Below are 25,181 nucleotides of genomic sequence, written 5' to 3'. Positions count from 1 at the left end.
AATGTCTTTGGAAGAGAATTTTTTGTGTTCTCCGGTTTTTTCGATGGAAGCAAATTTTTGAAGTAGGGAGTCATTTCATTGGAAGCATGTTTTCTTTGCTCTGGAGTCATTTCGTTGGAAGCGAATTTTTTGTGCTTTGGTGTGATTTCGTTGGAAACGAATTTTTTGTGTTTTCGGGTGATTTCGTTGCAAGTGAATTTTTTGTGTTCTCAGGAGATTTCTTTGGAAAAGAATTTTTTGTCTTCTGGGGTAATGTCGTTGGAAGAGAATTTTTTGTGTTCTCCGGTTTTATTAATTGAAGCAATTTTTTGAAGTAGTGGGTCATTTCGTTGGAAGCTTGTTTTCTGTGCTCTGGAGTCATTTTGTTCGAAGCGAATTTTTTGTTCTCTGGGGTGATTTTGTTGGAAGCGAATATTTGTGTTCTCAGGAGATTTCATTGCAAGCGAATTTTTTGTATTCTGGTGTCATTTCGTTGGAAGTGAATTTTTTGTGTTCTCGGGTGATTTCGTTGAAAGGGAATTTTTTGTGTTCTCAGGAGATTTCTTTGGAAAAGAATTTTTGGTCTTCTGGGGTAATGTCGTTGGAAGAGAATTTTTTGTGTTCTCCACTTTTTTCGATGGAAGCAATATTTTGAAGTAGTGGGTCATTTCGTTGGAAGCGTGTTTTCTGTGATCTGCAGTCATTTGGTTGGAAGCGAATTTTTTGTACTCTGGGGTGATATCGTTGGAAGCGAATATTTGTCTTCTCAGGAGATTTTGTTGGAAAAGTATTTTTTGTCTTCTGGGGTAGTATCGTTGAAAGAGAATTTTTTGTTTTCTCTGGTTTTTTGATGGAAGCTAATTTTTAAGTAGGGGGTCATTTCATCGGAAGCATGTTTTCTGTGCTCTGGAGTCATTTCTTTGGAAGCGAATTTTCTGTGCTCTGGGGTGATTTCATTGGAAGCAAATTTTCTGTGCTCTGGGCTGATATCATTGGAAGCGAATCTATGTGTTCTCAGGAGATTTCGTTGGAAAAGAATTTTTTGTCTTCTGGGGTAATGTCGTTGGAAGAGAATTTATTGTGCTCTCCGGTTTTTTCGATGGAAGCTTATTTTTGAAGTGGGTCATTTCGTTGGAAGCGTGTTTTCTGTGCTCTGGAGTCATTTCGTTGGAATCAAATTTCTGGTGCTCTGGGCTCATTTCTTTGGAATCGAATATTTGTGTTCTCAGGAGATTTCGTGGCAAGCGAATTTTTTGTGTTCTGGAGTAATTTCCTTGGAAGCGAATTTTTTGTGTTTTCGCGTGATATCTTTAAAAGGGAATTTTTGCGTTCTGGGGTGATTTCGTTGGAAGCGAATTTTTTGTGCTCTGGCATGATATCTTTGAAAGCAAATATTTGTGTTCTCAGGAGATTTCGTTGGAAAAGAATTTTTTGTCCTATGGGGTAATGTCGTTGGAAGAGAATTTTTGTGTTCTCCGGTTTTTTCGATGGAAGCAAATTTTGAAGTAGGGTGTCATTTCGTTGGAAGCATTTTTTCTGTGCTCTGGAGTCATTTCTTTGGAAGCGAATTTTTTGTGTTCTCGGGTGATTTCGTTGGAAGTGAATTTTTGCATTCTTGGGTGATTTCGTTGGAAGCGAATTTTTTGTGCTCTGTGATGATATCTTTGGAAGCGAATATTTATATTCTCAGGAGATTTCGTTGGAAAATAATTTTTTGTCTTCTGGGGTAATATCGTTGGACGAGAATTTTTTGTGTTCTACATTTTTTTCGATGGAAGCAAATTTTTGAAGTAGGGTGTCATTTCGTTGGAAGCGTGTTTTCTGTGTTCTGGAGATATTTCGTTGGAAGCGAATTTTTTGTGCTCTGCGGTGATTTCATTGGAAGCGAATTTTTTGTGCTCTGGGATGATATCTTTGGAAGCAAATATTTATATTCTCAGGAGATTTCGTTGGAAAAGAATTTTTTGTCTTTGGGGGTAATATCGTTGGAAGAGAATTTTTTGTGTTCTCCGGTTTTTTCGATGGAAGCAAATTTTTGAAGTAGTCGGTCATTTCGTTGGAAGCGTGTTTTCTGTGCTCTGGAGTCATTTCGTTGGAATCAAATTTCTGGTGCTCTGGGCTCATTTCTTTGGAAGCGAATATTTGTGTTCTCAGAAGATTTCGTTGCAAGCAAATTTTTTGTGTTCTGGAGTAATTTCCTTGGAAGCGAATTTTTTGTGTTCTCGCGTGATTTCTTTGAAAGGGAATTTTTGCGTTCTTGGGTGATTTCGTTGGAAGCGAATTTTTTGTGCTCTGTGATGATATCTTTGGAAGCGAATATTTGTGTGCTCAGGAGATTTCTTTGGAAAAAAATTTTTTGTCTTTTGGGGTAATATCGTAGGAAGAGAATTTTTTGTGATCTCCGGTTTTTTCGATGGAAGCAAATTTTTGAAGTGGGTCATTTCGTTGGAAGCGTGTTTTCTGTGCTCTGGAGTCATTTCGTTGGAATCAAATTTCTGGTGCTCTGGGCTCATTTCTTTGGAATCGAATATTTGTGTTCTCAGGAGATTTCGTTGCAAGCGAATTTTTTGTGTTCTGGAGTAATTTCCTTGGAAGCGAATTTTTTGTGTTTTCGCGTGATATCTTTAAAAGGGAATTTTTGCGTTCTTGGGTGATTTCGTTGGAAGCGAATTTTTTGTGCTCTGGAGTGATTTGATTGGAAGCGAATATTTGTGTTCCTGAGTAATTTTGTTGGAAGCGAATTTTTGTGTTCTCCTTGGTATTTTCAATGGAAGCAAATTTTTGAAGTAGGGGGTCATTTCGTTGGAAGCGTGTTTTTTTTTTGGTCTGGAGTCATTTCGTTGGAAGCAAAATTTTGGGGCTCTGGGGTCATTTCGCTGGAAGCGAATTTTTTGTGTTCTGGGGTAATTTCCTTGGAAGAGAATTTTTTGTGTTCTGGGGTGATTTCGTTGGAAGCGTTTTTCCAGTGTTATGGAGTCATTTCGTTGCAAGGAAAATTTTTGTGTTCTAGGGTGATTTCTTTGGAAGCGAATTTTTGAAGTAGGTGGTCATTTCATTGGAAGCATGTTTTCTGTGCTGTTGAGTCATTTCTTTCGAAGGGATTTTTTTTTGTTCTGGGGTGATTTCGTTGGAAGCGAATTTTTGTGTTCTGGGGTAATTTCTTTGGAAGCAAATTTTTTTGTTCTGTGGTGATTTCCATGGAAGCAAATTTTTTATGTTCTAGGGTGATTTTGTTGGAAGCGAATTTTTTGTGTTCAGGGGTAATTTCGTTGGAAGCGAATTTTTTGTATTCTCGGGTGATTTCGTTGAAAGTGAATTTTTTGTATTCTGGGCTGATTTCATTTGCAGCGTATTTTTTGTGCTCTGGGGTGATTTCGTTGGAAGCGAATGTTTGTGTTCCGGGTGATTTTGTTGGAAGCGAATTTTTTGTGTTCTGGGGTAATTACGTTGGAAGCGAATTTTTTGTATTCTCGGGTGATTTCGTTGGAAGCGTTTTTTCACTGTTATGGAGTCATTTCGTTGGACGCGAAATTTTTGTGCTCTGGGGTCATTAACTTGGAAGCGAAGTTTTTGTGTTCTCAGGTGATTTGGTTGGAAGCAAATTTTTTGTGCTTTGGGGTGATTTCGTTGGAAGCGAATTTCTTGTGTTTTGGGTAATTTCGTTGGAAGCAAATTTTTTGTGTTCTCGGGTGATTTCGTTGGAAGTGTTTTTTCAGTGTTATGGAGTCATTTCGTTGGAAGCGAAATTTTTGTGTTGTAGGTTGATTTCTTTGGAATCCAATTTTTTGTGTTCTGGGGTGATTTCGTTGGAAGCAAATTTTTGAAGTAGGTGGTCATTTCATTGGAAGCGTGTTTTCTGTGCTGTTGAGTCATTTCTTTCGAAGGGATTTTTTTTTGTTCTGGGGTGATTTCGTTGGAAGCGAATTTTTGTGTTCTCGGGTAATTTCTTTGGAAGCAAATTTTTTTGTTCTTTGGTGATTTCCATGGAAGCAAATTTTTTATGTTCTAGGGTGATTTTGTTGGAAGCGAATTTTTTGTGTTCAGGGGTAATTACGTTGGAAGCGAATATTTTGTATTCTCGGGTGATTTCGTTGAAAGTGAATTTTTTGTATTCTGGGCTGATTTCATTTGCAGCGAATTTTTTGTGCTCTGGGTTGATTTCGTTGGAAGCGAATATTTGTGTTCTCAGGAGATTTTGTTGTAAGCAAATTTTTTTTTGTGTTCTGGGGAAATTTCGTTGGAAGCAAATTTTTTGTGTTCTCTGGTGATTTCGATGGAAGCAAATTTTTCAAGTAGGGGGCCATTTCGTTGGAAGCGTGTTTTCTGTGCTCTGGAGTTTTTTCGTTGGAATCAAATTTTTTGTGTTCTGGGGTGATTTCTTTGGAAGTCTATATTTGTGTTCTCGAGTGATTTTGTTGGAAGGGAATTTTTTGTGCTCTGGGGTGATTTCCTTGGAATCGATTTTTTTTTTTTGTTCTCGGGTGATTTGGTTGCAAGGGAAATTTGTGTTTAAGGGTGATTTTGTTGGAAGCGAATATTTTGTATTTTGGGGTGATTTCATTGGAAGCGAATTTCTTGTCTTCTGGGGTAATTTTGTTGGAAGCGAATTTTTTGTGTTCTTGGGTGGTTTCGATGGAAGCGAATTTTTTATGTTCTAGGGGGATTTCGTTGGAAGCGAATTTTTTGTGCTCTGGCGTGATTTCGTTGGAAGCAAATTTCTTGTGTTCTGGGTAATTTCCTTGGAAGCGAATTTTTTGTGTTCTCGGGTGATTTCGATGGAAGCAAATTTTTTATGTTCTAGGGGGATTTCATTGGAAGCTCTGGAGTGATTTCATTGGAAGCGAATATTTGTGTTCCTGAGTAATTTTGTTGGAAGCGAATTTTTTGTGTTCTCCGGTTTTTTCGATGGACGCAAATTTTTGAAGTAGGGGGTCATTTCGTTGGAAGCCTGTTTTCTTTGCTCTGGAGTCATTTCGTTGGAAGCAAAATTTGGGGGTTCTGGAGTCATTTCGTTGGAAGCGAATTTTTTGTGTTCTGGGGTAATTTCGTTGGAAGCGAATTTTTTTTTTTCTTAGGTGATTTCGATGCAAGCAAATTTTTGAAGTATGGGGTCTTTTCGTTGGAAGCGAATTTTTTGTGCTCTGGCGTGATTTCGTTGGAAGCGAATTTCTTTTGTTCTGGGTAATTTCCTTGGAAGAGAATTTTTTGTGTTCTCGGGTGTTTTCGATGGAAGCAAATTTTTTATGTTCTAGGGGAATTTCTTTGGAAGCGAATTTCTTGTGCTCTGGAGTGATTTCATTGGAAGCGAATATTTGTGTTCCTGAGTAATTTTGTTGGAGGCGAAATTTTTGTGTTCTCTGGTTTTTTCGATGGAAGCAAATTTTTGAAGTAGGGGGTCATTTCGTTGGAAGCGTGTTTTCTTTGCTCTGGAGTCATTTCGTTGGAAGCAAAATTTTGGGGTCTGGGGTCATTTCTTTGGAATCGAATTTTTTGTGTTATTAGGTGATTTCGATGGAAGCAAATTTTTGAAGTATGGGGTCATTTCGTTGGAAGCAAATAGTTTGTGCTCTTGGGTGATTTCGTTGGGAAGCGAATTTCTTGTGTTCTGGGGTGATTTCTTTGGAAGCGAATTTTTTTGTGCTCTGGAGTGATTTCATTGGAAGCGAATATTTGTGTTCCTGAGTAATTGTATTGGAAGCGAATTTTTTTTGTTCTGGGGTCATTTCGTTGGAAGCGTGTTTTCTGTGCTCTGGAGTCATTTCGTTGGAAGCGAATTTTTTGTGTTCTGGGGTGATTTCGTTGGAAGCGAATATTTGTGTTCTCATTAGATTTCTTTGCAAGCGAATTTTTTGTGTTCTGGGGTAATTTTGTTGGAAGCGAATTTTTTGTGTTCTGGGGTAATTTCGTTGGAAGCGAATTTTTTGTGTTCTCAGGTGATTTGGTTGGAAGCAAATTTTTTTGTACTTTGGGGAGATTTCGTTGGAAGCGAATTTCTTGTGTTCTGGGGTAGTTGCGTAGGAAGCGAATTTTTTGTGTTCTCGGGGTATTTCGTTGGAAGCGAATTTTTTGTGCTTTTGGGTGATTTCTTTGGAAGCGAATTTCTTGTGTTCTGGGGTAATTTCGTTGGAAGCAAATTTTTTGTGTTCTCGGGTGATTTCGTTGGAAGCGTTTTTTCAGTGTTATGGAGTCATTTCTTTGGAAGCGAAATTTTTGTGTTCTAGGGTGATTTCTTTGGAAGCGAATTTTTTGTGTTTTGGGGTGATTTTGTTGGAAGCAAATTTTTGAAGTAGGGGGTCATTTCATTGGAAGCATGTTTTCTGTGCTCTGGAGTCATTTCTTTGGAAGGGATTTTTTTGTGTTCTGGTGTGATTTCGTTGGAAGCGAATTTTTGTGTTCTGGGGTAATTTCTTTGGAAGCAAATTTTTTTGTTCTGGGGTGATTTCGTGGAAGCGAATATTTGTCTTCTCAGGAGATTTCGTTGCAAGCGAATTTTTTTGTGTTCTGTGGTAATTCGTTGGAAGCGAATTTTTTGTGTTCTCTGGTGATTTCGATGGAAGCAAATTTTTCAAGTAGGGGGTCATTTCATTGGAAGCGTGTTTCTGTGCTCTGGAGTCATTTCGTTGGAAGGGAATTTTTGTGTTCTTGTGTGATTTGGTTGAAAGCGAATTTTTTTGTTTTAGGGTGATTTTGTTGGAAACGATTTTTTGTATTTTGGGGTGATTTCATTGGAAGCGAATATCCTGTCTTCTGGGGTAATTTTGTTGGAAGCGAATTTTTTGTGTTCTTGGGTGATTTCGATGGAAGCGAATTTTTTATGTTCTAGGGGGATTTTGTTGGAAGCGAATTTTTTGTGCTCTGGTGTGATTTCGTTGGAAGCGAATTTTTTGTGTTCTCGGGTGATTTCGATGGAAGCAAATTTTTTATGTTCTAGGGGGATTTCTTTGGAAGTGCATTTTTTGTGCTCTGGAGTGATTTCATTGGAAGCGAATATTTGTGTTCCTGAGTAGTTTTGTTGGAAGCGAATTTTTGTGTTCTCTGGTTTTTTCGATGGAAGCAAATTTTTGAAGTAGGGGGTCATTTCGTTGGAAGCGTGTTTTCTTTGCTCTGGAGTCATTTCGTTGGAAGCAAAATTTTGGGGCTCTGGGGTCATTTCGTTGGAAGCGAATTTTTTGTGTTCTGGGGTAATTTCATTGGAAGCGATTTTTTTGTGTTCTTAGGTGATTTCGATGGAAGCAAATTTTTGAAGTATGGGGTCATTTCGTTGAAAGGAAATAGTTTGTGCTCTTGGGTGATTTCGTTGGAAGCGAATTTCTTGTGTTCTGGGGTAATTTCTTTGGAAGCGAATTTTTTTGTGCTCTGGAGTGATTTCATTGGAAGCGAATATTCGTGTTCGTGAGTAATTTTGTTGGAAGTGAATTTTTTGTGTTCTCGGGTCATTTCGTTGGAAGCGTGTTTTCTGTGCTCTGGAGTCATTTCGTTGGAAGCGAATTTTTTTGTTCTGGGGTGATTTTGCTGGAAGCCTGTTTTCTGTGTTCTGGAGTCATTTCGTTGGAAGCAAAATTTTTGTGTTATGGGGTGATTTCTTTGGAAGCAAATTTTTTGTATTCTGTTGTAATTAAGTTGGAAGCCAATTTTTTGTGTTCTCAGGTCATTTAGTTGAAAGAGAATTTTTTGTGTTCTAGGGTGATTTTGTTGGCAGCGAATATTTGTGTTCTCATTAGATTTCTTTGCAAGGGAATTTTTTTGTGTTCTGGGGTAATTTCGTTGGAAGCGCATTTTTTGTTTTCTCCGGTTTTTCGATGGAAGCAAATTTTTGAAGTATGGGATCATTTCGTTGGAAGCCAATATTTGTGTTTTCGGGTGATTTTGTTGGAAAGGAATTTTTTGTGCTCTGGGGTGATTTCTTTGGAAGCAAATTTTTTCTGTCCTGGGTAATTTTGTTGGAAGCTAATATTTGTGTTCTCGGGTGATTTTGTTGGAAGGGAATTTTTTGTGCTCTGGGTTGATTTGGTTGGAAGCAAATTTTTTCTATTCTGTGGTAATTTCGTTGGACGCGAATTTTTTTGTTTTTGGGTGATTTTGTAGAAAGGGAATTTTTTGTGTTCTAGAGTGATTTTGTTGGAAGCGAATTTTTTGTGTTCTAGGGTGATTTCGTTAGAAGCAAATTTTTGAAGTAGGTGGTCATTTTATTGGAAGCGTTTTTCTGTGCCCTGGAGTCATTTCTTTGGAAGGGATTTTTTTGTGTTCTCAGGAGATTTGGTTGTAAGCGAATTTTCTGTTCTCTGGGGTGATTTCGTTGGAAGCGAATATTTGTGTTCTCAGGAGATTTGGTTGTATGCGAATTTTTTGTGTTCTGGGATAATTTCGTTGGAAGCGAATTTTTTGTGTTTTCCGTTTTTTTTTGATGGAAGGAAATTTTTGAAGTAGGGGGTCATTTTGTTGGAAGCATGTTTTTTGTGCTCTGGATTTATTTCGTTGGAAGCGAATTTTTTGTGCTCTGGGGTGATTTATTTGGAAGCGAATTTTTTGTTTTCTTGGGTGTTTTCCTTGAAAGCAAATTTTTTGTGCTCTGGGGTGATTTCGTTGGAAGCGATTTTGTTGTGTTCTGGGGTAATTTCGTAGGAAGTGAATTTTTTGTGTTCTGGGGTAATTTCGTTGGAAGCGAATTTTTTTTGTTCTCAGGTGATTTCGATGGAAACAAAGTTTTGAAGTATGGGGTCATTTCGTTGGCAGCAAATTTTTTGTGCTTTGGGGTGATTTCGTTGGAAGCGAATTTCTTGTGTCTGGGGTAATTTCGTTGGAACTGAATTTTTCTGTGTTCTCGGGTGATTTCGATTGATGCGAATTTTTTCTGTTCTCGGGTGATTTCGATGGAAGCAAATTTTTTTGTTTTCTTGGTTGATTTCGTTGGAAGCGAATTTTTTATGTTCTACGGTGATATTTATGGAAGCGAATTTTTTGTGCTTTGTGGTGATTTTGTTGGAAGCAAATTTCTTGTGCTCTGGGGTAATTTCTTTGGAAGCGAATTTTTTGTTTTCTGGGGTGATTTCCATGGGATCAAATTTTTTCTGTTCTGGGGTAATTTTGTTGGTAGCCAATATTTGTGTTCTCTGGTGATTTTGTTGGAAGGGAATTTTTTGTGCTCTGGGGTGATTTCCTTGGAAGCGAATTTTTTGTGTTCTCTGGTGATTTCGATGGAAGCAAATTTTTCAAGTAGGGGGTCATTAAGTTGGAAGCGTGTTTTCTGTGCTCTGGAGTTGTTTCGTTGGAAGCGAATTTTTTGTGTTCTGGGGAGATTTCGTTGGAAGCAAATTTTTTGTGTTCTGGGGTGATTTCGTTGGAAGCGAATGTTTGTCTTCTCAGTAGATTTCGTTGCAAGCAAATTTTTTTGTGTTCTGGGGTAATTTCGTTGGAAGCGAATTTTTTGTGTTCTCTGGTGATTTCGATGGAAGCAAATTTTTCAAGTAGGGGGTCATTTCATTGGAAGCGTGTTTTCTGTGCTCTGGCGTCATTTCTTTGGAAGGGATTTTTTTGTGTTCTGGGGTGATTTCGTTGGAAGCGAATTTTTGTGTTCTGGGGTAATTTCTTTGGAAGCAAATTTTTTTGTTCTGGGGTGATTTCGTTGGAAGCGAATTTTTTGTGCTCTGGGGTGATTTCGTTGGAAGCGAATGTTTGTGTTCCCGGGTGATTTTGTTGGAAGTGAATTTTTTATGTTTTGGGCTGATTTCATTGGCAGCGAATTTTTTGTGTTCTCTGGTGATTTCGATGGAAGCAAATTTTTCAAGTAGGGGGTCATTTCGTTAGAAGCGTGTTTTCTGTGCTCTGGAGTCGTTTCGTTGGAAGCGAATTTTTTGTGCTCTGGGGTGATTTCGTTGGAAGCGAATTTTTGTGTTCTGGGGTAATTTCTTTGGAAGTCTATATTTGTGTTTTCGAGTGATTTTGTTGGAAGGGAATTTTTGTGCTCTGGGCTGATTTCCTTGGAATCGAATTATTTGTGTTCTCTGGTGATTTCGATGGAAACAAATTTTTCAAGTAGGTGGTCATTTCGTTGGAAGTGTGTTTTCTGTGTTCTGGAGTCGTTTCGTTGGAAGCGAATTTTTTTTGCTCTGCGGTGATTTCGTTGGAAGCGAAGTTTTTGTCTTCTGGGGTGATTTCGACGGAAGCAAATTTTTTCTGTTCTGGGGTAATTTCGTTGGACACCAATATTTGTGTTCTCGGGTGATTTTGTTAGAAGGGAATTTTTTGTGCTCTGAGTTGATTTGGTTCGAAGTAAATTATTTCTATTCTGGGGTAATTTCGTTGGAAGCGTGTTTTCTGTGCTCTGTAGTCATTTCGTTGGAAGCGAATTTTTTGTGTTCTGGGGTGATTTCCTTGGAAGCGAATATTTGTGTTCTAAGGAGATTTTGTTGCAAGCAATTTTTTGTGTTCTGGGGTAATTTCTTTGGAAGCGAATTTTTTGTGTTCTCTGGTTTTTTCGACGGAAGCATATTTTTTAAGTAGGGGGTCATTTCGTTGAAAGCGTGATTTCTGTGCTCTGGAGTCATTTCGTTGGTAGCGAATTTTTTGTGTTCTGGGGTAATTTCATTGGAAGCGAATTTTTTATGTTCTCAGGTGATTTCGATGGAAGCAAATTTTTGAAGTATGGGTCATGTAGTTAGAAGCGAATTTTTTCTGTTCTCGGGTGATTTCAATGGAAGCAAATTTTTTGGGTTCTGGGATGATGTGGTTGGAAGAGAATTTTTTGTGTTCTCAGGTTTTTTTGGTGGAAGCAAATTTTTGAAGTAGGGGGTCATTTCGTTGGAACTGTTTTTTCTGTGCTCTGGAGTCATTTCGTTGGAAGTGAATTTTTTGTGTTCTGGGGTGATTTCTTTGGAAGCGAATTTTTTGTGTCGTGGGGCAATTTTGTTGGAAGCGAATTTTTTTTGAAGTATGAGTTGATTTCGTTGGAAGTGTGATTTCTCTGCTCTGGAGTCATTTCTTTGGAAGCAAATTTTTTGTGTTCTGGGGTGATTTTGTTGGAATCGAATTTTTTGTATTCTAGGGTGATTTCATTGGAAGTAATTTTTTTGTGTTCTGCGGGGATTTTTTGGAAGCGAATTTTTTCTATTCTGGGGTAATTTCTTTGGAAGCGAATATTTCTCTTCTGGGGTAATTTCGTGGGAAGCTAATGTTTTGCGTTCTGGGTTGATTTCGTTGGAAGCGAATATTTGTGTTCTGGGGTGATTTGGTTTGAAGCGCATTTTTTGTGCTCTGTGTGATTTCTTTGGAAGCGAATATTTGTGTTCTCTGGAGATTTCTTTGGAAGCGAATTTTTGGTGTTCTGGGGTAATTTCTTTGGAAGCGAATTTTTTTGTTTTGGGGTAATTTCGTTGGAAGCTAATGTTTTGTGTTCTCTGGTTTTTTCGATGGAAGCAAATTTTTGAAGTAGGGGGTCATTTCGTTGGAAGCGTGGTTTCTGTGCTCTGGAGTCATTTAGTTGGAAGCCAATTTTTTGTGTTTTAGGATGATTTCGTTGGAAGCTAATATTTGTGTTTCCGGTTGATTTCGTTGGAAGCGAATTTTTTCTGTTCTCGGGTGATTTCGAGGGAAGCAAATTTTTTGTGTTTCGGGGTGATTTCGTTGGAAGCGTGTTTTCTGTGCTCTGGAGTCATTTCATTGGAAGCGATTTTTTGTGTTTTGGGGTGATTTCTTTGGAAGCGAATTTTTTTGTGCTCTGGAGTGATTTCATTGGAAGCGAATATTTGTGTTCCTTAGTAATTTTGTTGGAAGCGAATTTTTTGTGTTCTGGGGTCATTTCATTGGAAGCGTGTTTTCTGTGCTCTGGAGTCGTTTCGTTGGAAGCGAATTTTTTGTGTTCTGGGTGATTTCTTTGGAAGCGAATATTTGTGTTCTCAGGAGATTTCATTGCAAGTGAATTTTTTGTTTTCTGGGGTGATTTCAATGGAAGCGAAAATTTATGTTCTAGGGTGATTTCTTTGGAAGCGCATTTTTTGTGCTCTGGGGTGAATTCCTTGGAAGCGAATTTTTTGTGTCCTTAGGTGATTTGGTTGGAAGCAATTTTTTGTGGTTTGGGGTGATTTCGTTGGAAGCGAATTTCTTGTGTTCTGGGGTAATTTCGTTGGAAGCGAATTTTTTGTGTTCTCGGGTGATTTCGTTGGAAGCATTTTTTCAGTGTTATGGAGTCATTTCGTTGGAAGCGAAATTTTTGTGTTCTGGGGTAATTTCATTGGAAGCGAATTTTTTGTGTTCTTAGGTGATTTCGATGGAAGCAAATTTTTGAAGTATGGGGTAATTTCATTGGAAGCAAATAGTTTGTGCTCTTGGGTGATTTCGTTGGAAGCGAATTTCTTGTGATCTGGGGTAATTTCTTTGGAAGCGAATTTTTTTGTGCTCTGGAGTGATTTCATTGGAAGCGAATATTTGTGTTCCTGAGTAATTTCGTTGGAAGCGAATTTTTTGTGTTCCGGGGTGATTTCGATGGAAGCGAAAATTTATGTTCCAAGGTGATTTCTTTGGAATCGCATTTTTTGTGCTCTGGGGTGATTTCCTTCGAAGCGAATTTTTTGTGTTCTCAGGTGATTTGGTTGGAAGCAAATTTTTTTGTGCTTTGGGGTGATATCGTTGGAAGCGAATTTCTTGTGTTCTGGGGTAGTTGCGTTGGAAGCGAATTTTTTGTGTTCTTGGGGTATTTCGTTGGAAGCGAATTTTTTGTGTTATGGAGTCATTTCTTTGAAAGCGAAATTTTTGTGTTCTAGGGTGATTTCGTTGGAAGCGAATTTTGTGTGTTCTGGAGTTATTTCGTTGGAAGCAAATTTTTGAAGTAGGGGGTCATTTCATTGGAAGCATGTTTTCTGTGCTCTGGAGTCATTTCTTTGGAAGGGATTTTTTTTGTGTTCTGGGGTGATTTCGTTGGAAGTGAATTTTTGTGTTCTGGGGTAATTTCTTTGGAAGCAAATTTTTTTTGTTCTGGGTGATTTCCTGGGAAGCGAATTTTTTGTGCTCTGGGGTGATTTTGTTGTAAGCGAATGTTTGTGTTCCCTGGTGATTTTGTTGGAAGCGAATTTTTTGTGTTTTGGGCTGATTTTGTTGGCAGCGAATTTTTTTTGTTCTCTGGTGATTTCGGTGGAAGCAAATTTTTCAAGTAGGGGGTCATTTCGTTGGAGGCGTGTTTTCTGTGCTCTGGAGTCGTTTCGCTGGAAGCTAATTTTTTGTGTTCTGGGGTGATTTCGTTGGAAGCGAATTTTTTGTGTTCTGGGGTGATTTCGTTGGAAGCGAATTTTTTGTGCTCTGGGGTGATTTTGTTGGAAGCGAATATTTGTCTTCTCAGGAGATTTCGTTGCAAGCAAATTTTTTTGTGTTCTGGGGTAATTCGTTGGAAGCGAATTTTTTGTGTTCTCTGGTGATTTCAATGGAAGCAAATTTTTCAAGTAGGGGGTCATTTCGTTTGAAGCGTGTTTTCTGTGCTCTGGATTCGTTTCGTTGGAAGCGAATTTTTTGTGCTCTGGGGTGATTTCGTTGGAAGCGAATTTTTTGTGTTCTGGGGTAATTTCTTTGGAAGTCTATATTTGTGTTTTCGAGTGATTTTGTTGGAAGGGAATTTTTGTGCTCTGGGGTGATTTCCTAGGAATCGAATTTTTTGTGTTCTCGGGTGATTTGGTTGAAAGCGAATTTTTTGTGTTTTAGGGTGATTTCGTTGTAAGCGAATTTTTTGTATTTTGGGGTGATTTAATTGGAAGCGAATTTCTTGTCTTCTGGGGTAATTTTGTTGGAAGCGAATTTTTTGTGTTCTGGGGTGGTTTCTTTGGAAGCGAATGTTTGTGTTCCCCGGTGATTTCGTTGGAAGTGAATGTTTTGTGTTCTGGGGTAATTTTGTTGGAAGCAAATTTTTTCTGTTCTTGGGTGATTTCGACAGAAGCAAATTTTTTGTGTTCTGGGTTGATTTCGTTGGAAGAGAATTTTTTGTGTTTTCCGGTTTTTCCATGGAAGCAAATTGTTGAAGTAGGGGGTCATTTTGTTGGAAGCGTTTTTTCTGTGCTCTGGAGTCATTTCGGTGGAAGCAAATTTTTTGTGTTCTGGGGTGATTTCGATGGAAGCAAACTTTTTCCGTTCTGGGGTAATTTTGTGGGAAGCCAATATTTGTGTTCTCGGGTGATTTTTTTGGAAGGTAATTTTTTATGATCTGGGTTGATTTTTTTTTGAAGTAAATTTTTTCTATTCTGGGGTAATTTCTTTGGACGCGAAATTTTGTGTTCTCGGGTGATTTCTTTGGAAGCGAATTTTTTGTGTTCTTTTGTGATTTCGTTGGAAGCGAATTTTTTCTGTTCTCGGGTGATTTCGAGGGAAGCAAATTTTTTGTGTTCTGATGTAATTACGTTGGAAGAGAATGTTTTGTGTTTTGGGGTGATTTCGTTGGAAGCGTGTTTTCTGTGCTCTGGAGTCATTTCATTGGAAGTGATTTTTTTGTGTGTTTTGGGGTGATTTCTTTGGAAGCGAATTTTTTGTGTTCTGGGGTGATTTTGTTGGAAGAGAATTTTTGTGTTCTGGGTTAATTTCTTTGAAAGCGAATTTTTTGTGTTCTGGGGTGATTTCGATGGAAGCGAATATTTTGTGTGCTGGTTTGATTTTTTTGGAAGAGAATTTTTTGTGCTTTGGGGTGATTTCTTTGTAATGAATATTTGTCTTCTCTGGAGATTTCGTTGCAAGCGAATTTTTTGTGTTCTGGGGTAATTTCGTGGGAAGCAAATTTTTTGTGTTCTCCGTTTTTTTCGATGGAAGCAAATTTTGAATTAGGGGGTCATTTCGTTGAAAGCGAATTTTTTTGTGCTTTGGGGTGATTTCGTTGGAAGCGAATATCTTGTGTTCTGGGGCAATTTCGTTGGAAGCGAATTTTTTGTGTTCTTGGGTTAATTTGATGGAAGCGAATTTTTTATGTTCTAGGGTGATTTCGTTGGAAGCGAATATTTGTGTTCCCAGGTGATTTCATTGGAAGCGAATTTTTTTGTGTTCTGGGGTAATTTTGTTGGAAGCAAATTTTTTCTGTTCTTGGTTGATTTCGACAGAAGCAAATTTTTTGTGTTCTGTGTTGATTTCGTTGGAAGCGAATTTTTTGTGTTCTGGGGTGATTTCGTTGGAAGCGTGTTTTCTGTGTTCTGGAATCACTTCGTTCGAAGGGAAATTTTTGTGTTCTGGGGTGATTTCTTTGGAAGGGAATTTTTTGTGTTCTGGGGTGTTTTCGATGGAAGCACACCTTTTCCGTTCTGGGGTAATTTCGTGGGAAGCTAATATTTGTGTTCTCGGGTGATTTTGTTGGAAGGGAATTTTTTGTGTTCTGGGTTGATTTGGTTGGAAGTAATTTTTTTCTATTCTGGGGTAATTTCGTTGGACGCGAAATTTTGTGTTCTCGGGTGATTTCTTTGGAAGCGAATTTTTTGTCTTCTTTTGTGATTTCGTTGGAAGCGAATTTTTTCTGTTCTCGGGTGATTTCGAGGGAAGCAAATTTTTTGTGTTCTGGCTTGATTTTGTTGGAAGCAAATTTTTCGTGTTCTGATGTAATTACGTTGGAAGAGAATGTTTTGTGTTTTCGGGTGATTTCGTTGGAATCGTGTTTTCTGTGCTCTGGAGTCATTTCATTGGAAGCGATTTTTTTGTGTTTTGGAGTGATTTCTTTGGAAGCGAACTTTTTGTGTTCTGGGGTGATTTCTATGGAAGCGAATATTTTGTGTGCTGGGTTGATTTTGTTGGAAGAGAATTTTTTGTGTTCTGGGGCATTTTTGTTGGAATCGAATTTTTCGTGTTCTCAGGTGATTTCGATGGAAGCAAATTTTTGAAATATGGGTTCATTTCGTTAGAAGGGAATTTTTTGTGCTTTGGGGTGATTTCTTTGGAACGAATATTTGTCTTCTCAGGAGATTTCGTTGCAAGCGAATTTTTTGTGTTCTGGGGTAATTTCGTTGGAAGTGAATTTTTTGTGTTCTCCGTTTTTTTCGATGGAAGCAAATTTTTGAAGTATAGGGTCATTTCGTTGAAAGCGAATTTTTTTTGTGCTTTGGGGTGATTTCGTTGGAAGCGAATATCTTTTGTTCTGGGGTAATTTCGTTGGAAGCGAATATTTTCTGTTCTGGGGTAATTTCGTTGGAAGCTAATGTTTTGCTTTCTGGGGTGATTTCGTTGGAAGCGAATATTTGTGTTCCGTGGTGATTTTGTTGGAAGCGAATTTTTTTGTGTTCTGGGGTAATTTTGTTGGAAGCAAATTTTTTCAGTTCTTGGGTGATTTCGACAGAAGGAAATTTTTTGTGTTCTGGGTAGATTTCGTTGGAAGCGAATTTTTTTGTTCTGGGGTGATTTCGTTGGAAGCGTGTTTTCTGTGTTCTAGAATCACTTCGTTGGAAGGGAAATTTTTGTATTCTGGGGTGATTTTTTTGGAAGCGAATTTTTTGTGTTCTGGGGTGATTTTGATGGAAGCAAACTTTTTCCGTTCTGGGGTAATTTCGTGGGAAGCCAATATTTGTGTTCTCGGGTGGTTTTGTTGGAAGGGAATTTTTTGTGCTCTGGGTTGATTTGGTTGGAAGTAAATTTTTTCTATTCAGGGGTAATTTCTTTGGACGCGAATTTTTTGTGTTCTCGGGTGATTTCTTTGGAAGCGAATTTTTTGTGTTCTTTTGTGATTTCTTTGGAAGCGAATTTTTTGTGCTCTGGGGTGATTTCTTTGGAAGCAAATATTTGTGTTCTCAGGCGATTTAGTTGGAAGCGAATTTTTTGTATTCTGTGGTAATTTCGTTGGAAGCGAATTTTTTGTGTTCTCAGGTGATTTCGATGGAAGCAAATTTTTCAAGTATGGGGTCATTTCTTTGGAAGCTTGTTTTCTGTGCTCTGGAGTCATTTCTTTGGAAGCGAATTTTTTGGGTTCTCGGGTGATTTCGTTGAAAGGGAATTTGTGCGGTCTAGGGTGATTTTGTTGAAATGATTTTTTTGTGCTCTGGGATGATATCTTTGGAATTAAATATATGTGTTCTCAGGAGATTTCGTTGGAAAAGAATTTTTTGTCTTCTGGGGTAATGTCGTTGGAAGAGAATTATTTGTGTTCTCCAGTTTTTTCGATCGAAGCAAATTTTTGAAGTAGGGGGTCATTTCGTTAGAAGCGGGTTTTCTGTGCTCTGGAGTCATTTCGGTGGAAGCGAATTTTTTCTTCTCTGGCGTGATTTCGATGGAAGCGAATATTTGTGTTCTCAGGAGATTTCATTGCAACCAAATTTTTGTGTTTTGGGGTAATTTCGTTGGTACCGAATTTTTGTGTTCTCGCGTGATTTCGTTGAAAGGGAATTTTTGTGTTCTGGGGTGATTTTGTTGGAAGTGATTTTTTTGTGCTCTGGGATGATTACTTTTGAAACGAATTTTGTGTTCTCAGGAGATTTCGTTGCAAGTGAATTTTTTGTGTTCTCAGGAAATTTCATTGAAAAAGAATTTTTTGTCTTCTGGGGTAATATCGTTGGAATAGAATTTTTTGTGTTCTCCGATTTTTCGATGGAAGCAAATTTTTGAAGTAGGGGTCATTTCATTGGAAGCATGTTTTCTGTACTCTGGCGTAATTTCGTTGGAAGCGAATTTTTTGTGCTCTGGGGTGATTTTGTTGTAATGGAATATTTGTGTTCTCAGGAGATTTTGCTGCAAAAGAATTTTTTGTCTTATGGGGTAATGTCGTTGGAAGAGAATTTTTTGTGTTCTCCGGTTTTTTCGATGGAAGCAATTTTTTGAAGTAGTATGTCATTTCGTTGGAAGCATGTTTTCTGTGCTCTGGAGTCATTTCGTTGGAAGGGAATTTTTTGTGCTCTGGGTGATTTCGGTGGAAGCGAATTTTTTGTGTTCTCGGGTGATTTTGTTGAAAGGAAATTTTTGTGTTCTAGGGTGATTTTGTTGGAAGCGAAGTTTTTCTGCTTTGGGTTGTTTTGGTTGGAAGTAATTTTTTCTATTCTGGGGTAATTTTTTGGACGAGAATTTTTTGTGTTCTTGGGTGATTTCGTTGGGAGCGAATTTTTTGTGTTCTGGAGTATTACGTTGGAAGCCAATTTTTTGTGTTCTTGGTTGATTTCCTTGGCCGTGAATTTTTAGTGTTCTGGGGTCATTTTGTGGGAAGCAAATTTTTTGTGTTCTCAGGTGATTTCGATAGAAGCAAATTTTTGAAATATCGGTTCATTTCTTTGGAAGCGTGTTTTCTGTGCTCTGCAGTCATTTGGTTGGAAGCGAATATTTGTGTTCTCTGGAGATTTAGTTGCAAACGAATTTTTTGTGTTCTGGGGTAATTTCGTTGGAAGCGAATTTTTTGTGTTCTCAGATGATTTCGATGTAACCAATATTTGAAGTAGGGGGTCATTTCGTTAGAAGCTTGTTTTCTGTGCCCTGGAGTCATTTCGTTGCAAGCGAATATTTCTGCTCTGGGTTGATTTCGTTGGAAGCGAATTCTTTGTGTTCTCGGGTGATTTCGTTGAAAGGAAATTTTTTGTGGTCTAGGATGATTTCGTTGGAAGCGAATTTTTTTGCTCTGGGACGTTTTCTTTGGAAGCGAATATTTGTGTTCTCAGGAGATTTCGATGGAAGCGAATTTTTTGTGTTTTGTGGTAATTTCGTTGGAAGAGAACTTTTTGTGTTCTTGGGTGATTTCGATGGAAGCAAATTTTGGAAGTATGGTATCATTTCGTTGGATTCGTGTTTTCAGTGCTCTGGATTCATTTTGTTGGAAACGAGTTTTTTGTGCTCTGGGGTGATTTCTTTGGAAGCGAACATTTGTGTTCTCAGATTTCGTTGGAAAAGAATTTTTTGTGTTCTTGCGTAGTTTCGTTGGAAGCGAATTATTTGTGTTCTCGGGTGATTTCAATGGAAGCAAATTTTTGAAGTATGGGATCATTTCGTTGGAAGCGTGTTTTCTGTGCTCTGGAGTCATTTCTTTGGAAGCGAATTTTTTGAGTTCTAGGGTGATTTCGTTGGAAGCGAATATTTGTGTTCTCAGAAGATTTCGTTGCAAGCGAGTTTTTTCTGTTCTCCGGTTTTTTCGATGGAAGTAAATTTTTGAAGTAGGGGGTCATTTCTTTGGAAGCGTGTTTTCTGTGCTCTGGAGTCATTTCGTTGGAAGGGAATTTTTTGTGCTCTGGGTGATTTCATTGGAAGCGAATATTTTCTGTTCTGTGGTAATTTCGTTGGACGAAAAGTTTTTGTGTTCTCTGGTGATTTCGTTGAAAGGGATTTTTTTGTGTTCTAGGGTGATTTCGTTGGAAGCGATTTTTTGTGCTCTGGGTTTATTTTGTTGGAAATAATTTTTGCTATTCTGGGGTAATTTCGTTGGACAAAAATTTTTTGTGTTCTCTGGTGATTGCGTTGAAAGGGAATTTTTGGTGTTCTAGGGTGATTTCATTGGAAGCGAATTTTTTGTTCTCTGGGATGATATCTTTGGAAGCTAATATTTGTGTTCTCAGGAGATTTCGTTTGAAGCGAATTTGTTGTCTTCTGGGGTAATATCGTTGAAAGAGAATTTTTTGTGTTCTCCGGTTTTTTCGATGGAAGCAAATTTTTGAAGTAGGGGGTCATTTCGTTGGAAGCGTGTTTTCTGTGCTCTGGAGTCATTTCATTGGAAGCGAATTTTTGGTGCTCTGTGGTGATTTCTTTGGAAGCGAATATTTGTGTTCTCAGGAGATTTCGTTGCAAGCAATTTTTTGTGTTCTGGTGTAATTTTGTTGGAAGCGAATGTTTTGTGCTCTGGGATGATATCTTTGGAAGCGAATATTGGTGTTCTCAGGAGATTTCGTTGGAAAAGGATTTTTTGTCTTCTGGGGTAATATCGTTGGAAGAGAATTTTTTGTGTTCTCCGGTTTTTTCGATGGAAGCAAATTTTTGAAGTAGGGGGTCATTTTGTAGGAAGTGTGTTTTCTGTGCTCTGGAGTCATTTCTTTGGAAATGAATTTTTTGTGCTCTGGGGTGATTTCGTGGGAAGCGAATATTGGTGTTCTCAGGAGATTTTGTTGGAAAGAATTTTTTGTCTTCTGGGGTAATGTCGTTGGAAGAGAATTTTTTGTGTTCTCCGGTTTATTCGATGGAAACAAATTTTGAAGTAACGTGTCATTTAGTTGGAAGCATGTTTTCTGTGCTCTGGAACAATTTCGTTGAAAGCGAATTTTTTGTGTTCTGGTGTAATTTTGTTGGAAGCGAATTTTTTGTTTTCTCGGGTGATTTCGTTGAAAGGGAGTTTTTGTGTTCTAGGGTGATTTCATTGGAAGCGAATTTTTTGTGCTCTGGGATGATTTCGTTGGAAGCGAATTTTTTGGGTTATCGGGTGATTTCGTTGAAAGGGAATATTTGCGTTCTAGGGAGATTTCATTGAAATGATTTTTTGTGCTCTGGAATGATATCTTTGGAAGCGAATATTTGTATTCTCTGGAGATTTCGTTGCAAGCGAATTTTTTTTTGTTCTGGAGTAATTTCTTTGGAAGCGAATTTTTTGGGTTCTCGGGTGGTTTCTTTGACAGGGAATTTTTGTGTTCTAGGGTAATTTCGTTGTAAGCAAATTTTTTGTGCTCTGGGATGATATCGTTGGAAGCGAATATTTATGTTTTCAGGAGATTTCCTTGGAAAAGAATTTTTTGTCTTCTGGGGTAATATTGTTGGAAGAGAATTTTTTGTCTTCTCCGGTTTTTGCGATGGAAGCAAATTTTTGAAGTAGGGTGTCATTTCGTTGGAAGCATGTTTTCTGTTGTCTGGAGTCATTTCATTGGAAACAAATTTTTTGTACTCTGGTATGATTTTGTTGGAAGCGAATTTTTTGAGTTCTCGGGTGATTTCGTTGAAAGGGAATTTTTGCATTCTAGGGTGATTTTGTTGGAAGCGAATTTTTTGTGCTCTGGAATGATATCTTTGGAAGTGAATATTTGTGTTCTCAGGAGATTTCGTTGGAAAAGAATTTTTTGTCTTCTGGGGTAATGTCGTTGGAAGAGAATTTTTTGTGTTCTCCGGTTTTTTCGATGGAAGCAATTTTTTGAAGTAGGTTGTCATTTCGTTGGAAGCGTGTTTTCTGTGATCTGAGGTCATTTCATTGGAAGCGACTTTTTTGTTCTCTGGGGTGATTTCGTTGGAAGCGAATTTTTTCTGTTGTGGGGTAATTTCGTTGAAAGCGAATTTTTTTGTTCTCCGGTTTTTCCGATGAAAGCAAATTTTTTAAGTAGGGGGTCATTTCATTGGAAGCGTGTTTTCTGTGCTCTGGAGTGATTTCGTTGGAAGCGAATTATTTGTGCTCTGGGGTGATTTCGTTGGAAGCGAATTTTTTGTGTTCTCGGGTGATGTCGTTGAAAGTGAATTTTTGCCTTCTACGGTGATTTCGTTGGAAGCGAATTTTTTGTGCTCTGTGATGATATCTTTGGAAGCGAATATTTATGTTCTCAGGAGATTTCCTTGGAAAAGAATTTTTTGTCTTCTGGGGTAATATCGTTGGACGAGAATTTTTTGTGTTCTCCATTTTTTTCGATGGAAGCAAATTTTTGAAGTAGGGGGTCATTTCTTTGGAAGCGTGTTTTCTGTGCTCTGGAGTCATTTCGTTGGAAGCTAATTTTTTGTGCTCTGGGGTGATTTCGTTGGAAGCGAATATTTGTGTTCTCAGGAGATTTCATTGCAAGCGAATTTTTTGTATTCTGGAGTCATTTCGTTGGAAGCGAATTTTTTGTGTTCTCGGGTGATTTCGTTGAAAGGGAATTTTTGCGTTCTAGGGTGATTTCGTTGGAAGCGATTTTTTGTGCTCTGGGATGATATCTTTGGAAGCAAATATTTATTTTCTCAGGAGATTTCTTTTGAAAAGAATTTTTTGTCTTCTGGGGTAATGTCTTTGGAAGAGAATTTTTTGTGTTCTCCGGTTTTTTCGATGGAAGCAAATTTTTGAAGTAGGGGGTCATTTCATTGGAAGCATGTTTTCTGTGCTCTGGAGTCATTTCGTTGGAAGCGAATATTTTGTGCTCTGGTGTGATTTCGTTGGAAACGAATTTTTTGTGTTTTCGGGTGATTTCGTTGCAAGTGAATTTTTTGTGTTCTCAGGAGATTTCTCTGGAAAAGAATTTTTTGTCTTCTGGGGTAATGTCGTTGGAAGAGAATTTTTTGTGTTCTCCAGTTTTATCAATTGAAGCAATTTTTTGAAGTAGTGGGTCATTTCGTTGGAAGCTTGTTTTCTGTGCTCTGGAGTCATTTTGTTCAAAGCGAATTTTTTGTTCTCTGGGGTGATTTCGTTGGAAGCGAATAATTGTGTTCTCAGGAGATTTCATTGCAAGTGAATTTTTTGTGTTCTCAGGAAATTTCATTGAAAAAGAATTTTTGGTCTTCTGGGGTAATGTCGTTGGAAGAGAATTTTTTGTGTTCTCTACTTTTTTCGATGGAAGCAATATTTTGAAGTAGTGGGTCATTTCGTTGGAAGCGTGTTTTCTGTGATCTGGAGTCATTTGGTTGGAAGCGAATTTTTTGTACTCTGGGGTGATATCGTTGGAAGCGAATATTTGTCTTCTCAGGAGTTTTCGTTGGAAAAGTATTTTTTGTCTTCTGGGGTAGTATCGTTGGAAGAGAATTTTTTGTTTTCTCTGGTTTTTTGATGGAAGCTAATTTTTAAGTAGGGGGTCATTTCTTTGGAAGCATGTTTTCTGTGCTCTGGAGTCATTTCGTTGGAAGCAAATTTTCTGTGCTCTGGGATGATTTCGTTGGAGGCAAATTTTTTGTGCTCTGGGCTGATATCATTGGAAGCGAATATTTGTGTTCTCAGGAGATTTCGTTGGAAAAGAATTTTTTGTCTTCTGGGGTAATTTCGTTGGAAGAGAATTTTTTGTGTTCTCCGGTTTTTTCGATGGAAGCAAATTTTTGAAGTAGTGGGTCATTTCGTTGGAAGCGTGTTTTCTGTGCTCTGGAGTCATTTCGTTGGAATCAAATTTCTGGTGCTCTGGGCTCATTTCTTTGGAAGCGAATATTTGTATTCTCAGGAGATTTCGTTGCAAGCAAATTTTTTGTGTTCTGGAGTAATTTCCATGGAAGCCAATTTTTTGTGTTCTCGCGTGATTTCTTCAAAAGGGAATTTTTGCATTCTTGGGTGATTTCGTTGGAAGCGAATTTTTTGTGCTCTGTGATGATATCTTTGGAAGCGAATATTTGTGTGCTCAGGAGATTTCTTTGGAAAAGAATTTTTTGTCTTTTGGGGTAATGTCGTAGGAAGAGAATGTTTTGTGATCTCCGGTTTGTTCGATGGAAGCAAATTTTTGAAGTAGTGGGTCATTTCGTTGGAAGCGTGTTTTCTGTGCTCTGGAGTCATTTCGTTGGAATCAAATTTCTGGTGCTTTGGGCTCATTTCTTTGGAATCGAATATTTGTGTTCTCAGGAGATTTCGTTGCAAGCGAATTTTTTGTGTTCTCGCGTGATATCTTTAAAAGGGAATTTTTGCGTTCTTCGGTGATTTCGTTGGAAGCGAATTTTTTGTGCTCTGGGATGATATCTTTGGAAGCAAATATTTGTGTTCTCAGGAGATTTCATTGGAAAAGAGTTTTTTGTGTTCTGGGGTAAGATCGTTGGAAGCGAATTTTTTGGGTTCTCAAGTAATTTCGTTGAAAGGGAATTTTTGCATTCTAGGGTGATTTCGTTGGAAGCGATTTTTTTGCACTGGGATGTTATCTTTAGAAACTAATATTTGTGTTCTCAGGAGATTTCGTTGGAAAAGAATTTTTTGTCTTCTGGGGTAGTATCTTTGGACGAGAATTATTTGTGTTCTCCATTTTTTTCGATGGAAGCAAATTTTTGAAGTAGGGTATCCTTTCGTTGGAAGCATGTTTTCTGTGTTTTCTGGAGTCATTTCGTTGGAAGCGAATTTTTTGTGCTCTGTGGTGATTTCTTTGGAAGCGAATTTTTTGTGCTCTGGGATGATATCTTTGGAAGCGAATATTTATATTTTCAGGAGATTTCTTTGGAAAAGAATTTTTTGTCTTCTGGGTTAATATAGTTGGAAGAGAATTTTTTGTGTTCTCCGTTTTTTTCGATGGAAGCAAATTTTTGAAGTAGGGGGTCATTTCGTTGGAAGCGTGTTTTCTGTGATCTGGAGTCATTTCGTTGGAAACGAATTTTTTGTGCTCTGGGGTGATTTCGTTGGAAGCGAATTATTTGTGTTCTAGGGTGATTTCGTTGGAAGCGATTTTTTGTGCTCTGGGATGATATCTTTGGAAGCAAATATTTATTTTCTCAGGAGATTTCTTTGGAAAAGAATTTTTTGTCTTCTGGGGTAATGTCTTTGGAAGAGAATTTTTTGTGTTCTCCGGTTTTTTCGATGGAAGCAAATTTTTGAAGTATGGATTCATTTCATTGGAAGCATGTTTTCTGTGCTCTGGAGTCATTTCGTTGGAAGCGAATATTTTGTGCTCTGGTGTGATTTCGTTGGAAACGAATTTTTTGTGTTTTCGTTGCAAGTGAATTTTTTGTGTTCTCAGGAGATTTCTCTGGAAAAGAATTTTTTGTCTTCTGGGGTAATGTCGTTGGAAGAGAATTTTTTGTGTTCTCCGTTTTTTTCGATGGAAGCAAATTTTTGAAGTAGGGGGTCATTTCGTTGGAAGCGTGTTTTCTGTGATCTGGAGTCATTTCGTTGGAAACGAATTTTTTGTGCTCTGTGGTGATTTCGTTGGAAGCGAATTATTTGTGTTCTGGGGTGATTTCTTTGGAAGCGAATTTTTTGTGTTCTCGGGTGATTTCGTTGAAAGGGAATTATTGTGTTCTAGGGTGATTTCGTTGGAAGCAAATTTTTTGTGCTCTGGGATGATATCTTTGGAAGCGAATATTTGTGTTCTCAGAAGATTTCATTGGAAATGAATTTTTTGCCTTCTGGGGTAATATCGTTGGAAGAGAATTCTTTGTGTTCTCCGGTTTTTTCGATGGAAGCAAATTTTTGAAGATGGGGGTTATTTCTATGGAAGCGTGTTTTTGGTGCTCTGGAGTCATTTCATTAGAATCGAATTTTTTGTACTTTGGGATGATATCTTTGGAAGCGAATATTTGTGTTCTCATGAGATTTCGTTTGAAAACAATTTTTTGTCTTCTGGGGTAATATCGTTGGAAGCGAATTTTTTGTGTTCTCAGGTCATTTCGTTGAAAGGGAAATTTTGTGTTCTAGGATAATTTTGTTGGAAGCGAATTTTTGTGCTCTGGGATGATTCCGTTGG

This window comes from Meriones unguiculatus, chromosome 5, assembly GCF_030254825.1.
Source record: "Meriones unguiculatus strain TT.TT164.6M chromosome 5, Bangor_MerUng_6.1, whole genome shotgun sequence".
Taxonomy (NCBI): domain Eukaryota; kingdom Metazoa; phylum Chordata; class Mammalia; order Rodentia; family Muridae; genus Meriones; species Meriones unguiculatus.
Note: the sequence above shows the minus strand (reverse complement) of the source record.